Here is a 6000-nt window from a genome sequence, read left to right as displayed (position 1 = left end):
CTTCATGTTCCTTTAATCATTTCAGTGTATTTCTTAATACGTGTGCGGAGGGATATTTAAGATAAAACCTACAGAGCTGATTAACTATATAAATTTACCATCTTCAACATTAAACTGATGGACACATCAAGGTTTCAATAATTATAATCCAATAATATAATGTACATTATTCTCACATATATGTCATTCTGCATGATGGGAAGACCATGTGAAGGCTCTCAGTTAAGTCATGGTTATCCATGTAGAACTGAGTCAGGGCAAACTGACTTGGTCATAGATGACATTTCACCTTTCCGCCAAGTGACTTCTTCAACATATGCTAATCTTATAAAATGACATGTATTACTAAAGATTTAACCAAACCTTTTGCCTCTTGACTGCTTACCCCTAACGTGTGTATGAGTTATTATTATGAGTTATGTGTACAGTTAATGATGTGATTCCCCACTAAACTTCTCAGATTTTCTTTTTTCCTGCGCCATTATACCTTTTGAATCACTCGAGTGGGCTGCATTAGTATTATCATGCTAATAATATAATATATGATAATGTATACATCACAGGGGATAACTTTCTTGATATTTGCCAGTACAACTAGCTGATAATACTTATATATGAAGTGATATGAAGTGATCGTGTCGTAGCAACCCACAAACATAAGCAGCACCTACACTTTGCACTTTGCCTCTGGTGCTCATTGATTGAAATGCGCGTTCAAATAAGACATGACAGCATTAGCAAAGCAATCAAACTGATCAGCAAGAGAGAAAGTTCACTTTAGTTTCACTTCCCTTTTTAACAGCTGCAGCCACTCGCTACAATAATCCACATAGTTTTCACATAAACACAAACCATCCATCCACAGCCAATTACGGTGCAGAGCGAAGACAACCGAATCTTTCTCTGAACTCCTTTCTCCTCCAAACAAAGAAGTGTGAAGGCGCTCATCTTATACCCTCTGTATTGGTCTTCATTTCATTTCACCAGATGATTGAACTGTGTGCTCTGCATTCTTTCTTGAAGTTTTGCCCAAGGAGAAATACTTGCTGCAGGATCATATTCTCGTTCTGTGGCAGTTCAACACTTACTGGAGACATCAGATTCTGTTGTCCGTGTGTTTACTCTGCGGCACATGATATCAGAAATATTTTAATCAGATTGCCCAAGACTCTTGAGATCGAAGAAGGACCACAACAAGAGAGTCATTGAAGCTAAGATTCTGTTAGCATTAAATACTTTTTTTTTTGACTGATGAACTAAATGAGCTAAATGATAAATTGGATCCCAACAGGCTGGCAGATTTGTAGCACAAAGGCGTACATGTGTGTGTATGTGGGTGTCACAATACACATTCCTATCGCTATGTCACTGATCTACAGCTGGAGGTAATGCACAGCAATGTGCCAGCAAAGGCAGAGAAGATGAAGCAACTGTAGAACACACTGGTGAAAACAAAGCAGAATTTACTTACTACAAACGTGCATAACTGGGCGATAAAATCTGTCTCTCTCGTTTGACACGAGGCCTGTAAGACTTCCTTACTTAATTTGTGCTGCTTCATTTCCTGCCTCAGCCAACACTCAGATTTGTACTAAACTTGATAGATTCTGCCATTTCAGCACTGTGTTTTTTCAGTATTACTGCTTAGCCCAGGCTAGCATGGAGGGCTCAGGGCATCGTTTGTCCATTTGTTTGCCTGCATGTCAAACATGATAACAGAACTGGAGCGTATTCCACTGCAGCACTCTTTGTGTATCACTGTGGATAAGACTGTCAGCTAAGTGATTAAAAGTGAAAAGGGGAGGTCAGTGTTTGGAGTTTCTTTGTGCTTCCCCTATTGGCTGCCGTCCAGGATTCTTAACTCTATTTTTTTCGTTTGTGTAAATATTTTCAGAGGTGTTCCTTGTAATCATCCTGAAAATCAGTTCATTATCTTGCCAGAGCCATTGTCTTGTCTTGTTGACTCTACCAAGTCTGCGTAGCACAATGTGCAAGTGGAAGTTCACTTTTTAAATTTCCGAAGAGTATGGCGCCACCTCTAGCTGACACTGCACTCCTGAGTGTGTGCGAGGTCAGCTGATCCCATCAAAGAGGGAGAGAGGTCAACGCATACATATACACACACACACACACACACACACACACCAACACAAATGCAAGTGTGATGAATGAACCAGGGCAAAGAGTGATGCAGAAAGATAGAGATGGCAGATGACAGGGTGCAGGAAGTTAAAAACACACATACAGACCAACACTCGCTGAACACACACATAGTGGAACCCTCCGTCTTGTTTCCTGTTTACAGACTTGTGATGCTATTTTGGTCCTCTGGATGTATGAAGCGAGGCCTTCAACTTTAACAATAGAGCACGGGTGTAAAGTTGAGAGAGCTCCTGTTTGGGCTGACAACACACGTAAGAGACAAACATAACAGTCAGTTCTTATTCATTTCCTGTTTGTTAGTTAAAGTGAATCATTGTCATTAAATTTGTCCCCATTGTTGGCTCAACATTTTTGGGAAATACACTTATTTGTTTTCTTGCACATAGGCTCAATGAGTAGGCTGATACCACTTTCTTGTCTGTAAAGTAAATATGAAGCTACAGCCAGCAGCCTGTTAGCTTAGCTTAGAACAAAGACTGGAAGAAAGGGGGAAACTGCTTGCCAGGCTCTGTGCAGAGGTTTCTGTTTTGTCTCTGTTGACAGGACTCCAGGATGTTACTTTGCCTTGTCACGAAACAGACTAGATGTTTCCTCCTGTTTCCAATCTTTATGCTAAGCTAGGCTAAGCTAAAAACCTGCCATTCGTTTCTATTTGCCCCCAACTGCCGCAAACTGAGACATTTTTGAAGAATACAAAATCTACTGAATCCTCATGTCAGGCCTGACTGGGTTTAATTGTTTTTTATCTCTTTTGTTGTGACAGATGTTGAAAAAAGAAGGAAAGGAAAATGTCCTCGCTTTATATTTGGAGGCAGGGTTAAAGGTGACGTGGGAGGTTGAAGAGCGCAGGTCATTGAATCAAGGAAAATATCTCACTGTCTCACAACGGTCTGTTCTGGCCCCATTGCTTTCCGCCATGACGCCTGCTCATCTATCCCACTTCCTGTGTGTGTAAGCTGGACGCCGTGTGTGTGAGTGTGTTGTTTGAGGGGGGGTATGTTTGACCATTTTTATCTAAATCTTTATGTGTTTGTGAACACTTCTCTCTATCTCTGCCCCTTTGTCCTGCATCTGTTTTTAATGTCTCTGTTTGTCTCACACACACACACACACACACACACACACACACACACACAGCACACACATACATCCATTCCAGCTGATAAATCACAGCTTTGTGAATGTGTCAGCTCAGACCCGGGAGGATGCAGTGTGCGAACATTTCTACTGCATAAACAGAAGAACTGAGAGGACAAACATCCAGGGCTAAGAGACACACGCACACCCATCCACTCTCTCTCTCCCTCTCACACACACACACACACACACACACACACACACACAAACTAACCTGCTATCAGCTACTGAAGGTGTAGAATACAAAACTATGACATAATTCCATATGTAAGAAGATGGCAGAGTAATTTAACAGTTTACATAATTCTATGCACTGAAATCCTCTTTTAAATTTCATTTCACATGACAAAACATTAGATTGTTGTGTTTCCTACAACCTACAAACTGGCTCGGAGCCATTATCACATGTGTGTCTCTTACCTTATACAACCTTGTTGTGAGATTGCTACAACCTTATGCTGATGCTCTCTCAACCATGAACCCTGATCTTCTCTCATGTGAAAGTATGCAGGTTGTTGCTTTAACAAAGTAACGTTACCAAATAAAGAAGTAAGACACTGAGCGAGACACCAAACCCCAAATTCTTCTCAGTGGGTGGTAGCTCATTTATTATGCTTTGGCTGTGTGGTAGTGAAAGACCAGGATCTGTAGTGTGTGCAGCAATGAACAGGGATTATGGGAGAGTCAGTGCATGTTGGTTTCCCATGTGTAACATGTTTATTTGGGGAGGTAAACATGAAGAAGAAGCAGGCAGATAAAACACAGAGGGGATCACCCCTCACGCCCCCACAGTCTTTACTAAGCTCTTCACACCACAACCCCCACCGCCTCTCTCTTTTCCCACACAGCAGCCAAAAAGGCAGAAGCTCAGCGACAGGCTGCTTCAGATATCCTGTGTGGGTTATCTATTTTTAACCACATACTTGTGTATTGGGTAGAGTGTCTTCCAGTATGTTTCGGAGCCCTGAGCTCTGGCTCTTGCAACACACATGTTGTAAACCCATGTTTCTCATCCAGCTGCAGAGATAAGAGAGCTTCTGTCACTCAGGCAGACAGGCAGCTTCTGCAGAACAACAATGAGCCCTGCTGAAGACTCATGTGACACATGCAAAGCAAACATGCACATTCTCACACACATTACCCCCCCTACCACACTCCTGTAAGCATGTGTGTGTTCATGTGTACATATTCTTGTGTCTCCACAGAAGTACACACAGTTATCAAGGTACATGTAAGACTACTGTTAGTATATTTAGATGGAAGCGATGGAAGCTGCTGATATTTAGTTCAATCTGATCAGTCCAAATAATAAGAAAAAAGATCTTGATGATGAATGTTACTTTTGGTGGAAAATCATTTAAATTTAACTCAGTTCCTTTTTGTTCAACAACACAAGCTAACAGTTAAGAAATGCTTCATGTGAGTGTAATCAAAGTACAGACTGGCACACAGGTGCTAATAATACAGACAAACACATGCCTGTCTACACAGGGAAATGCAAACGAAGCAGACACACACTGTATCTTTGTCACTTCATCCTTCAGAAGCAAAAGTGTTTATTAAATGTGCAATAAGCGACACCAAAGCGGCGACAGCAGCGACAGCTTTCATTCTCAGGGGAGGACAACCTCGTAGCTGAGCTGATTCTCATCCCACCAAGTTATTGCGATTGCTGCGGCTGTTTTTAATTGTGTTAATGCATATGCAGCACTTGACAGAGGTAGACTTTTCTGACCTACTGTCACCTTCTTCATCTCATTCATCTCTGACCGTCCTTCATCTGCTCCTCTCTCTCAGTCTTTCAGGTTGCACGGAGGGAGAAAGGTGGAGGCAACAAAATATTTGCCAAGCAAGTAAAATTATGAGCAGAGTTTCAGGACATTCCTTAAAAACCTAATCAAAGTCATGCTGTTTGTGTTAGTAGGATGTGCTTCAGCAGGCAGATTTGCCGTGAGCGCTTGTGATCTTACATGCCAAACCACTGCAGATGTTCTCATTTGAAAAAGCCACAACAGTAAAGTACCACTATGGTGGAGTTTCCAAGGGTAATAATCTACAGTACAATCTGTTTCTCCTGTCTGATGAACCACAACCCTTTTCATCTAAATGCCAGTGTTGCTAACATAGTTTTTCATGCAAAATGTCGTCAAATGTCACTTTCAAAGTTGCGTTTTTTTTTTTCCAATTTACTTGTTAATTATATTTATCAGCCATGCCATTGGAACTGACTCGAGAAGAAACGGAAATAATGATTTCGTGAAATCCTCTGAGCTCTGTAATGTACAGATTATATAGGCAGAGGATTATACAAACCCATTTCATCCATTAGATTTGAAAGCCATTTATCCAGTGTGCCCATAACAAAGGAAACCACCGATTACCACAACGACACGTTGGACAGACTCACGTGTCTCTTTAACTGAAGAGATTTCACTTTCCTCCCATTTTTCTCCACAGAACAATCACAGGGCACATCACATGTGCAGCAGCAGCAGCAGCATCATCGGTGCTGGTCAGGATCCTCTAAACCAGGATTTGTCAGATTGTTGGTTACTGGCCAAGACTGATGATCACTTCAGAATACCGTACGTCAAATTTGTAATATGTACTCAGACAGCAGCAGGTAAATGCCATGACGGCAGAATGAAAACAAAGCAAAACATGGTGTTTGAACTAAATATAACTTGGAAGCTAAGCTCA

This window comes from Scatophagus argus, chromosome 6 (assembly GCF_020382885.2).
Source record: "Scatophagus argus isolate fScaArg1 chromosome 6, fScaArg1.pri, whole genome shotgun sequence".
Classification (NCBI taxonomy): Eukaryota; Metazoa; Chordata; class Actinopteri; family Scatophagidae; genus Scatophagus; species Scatophagus argus.
This window is presented reverse-complemented; position numbering follows the sequence as displayed.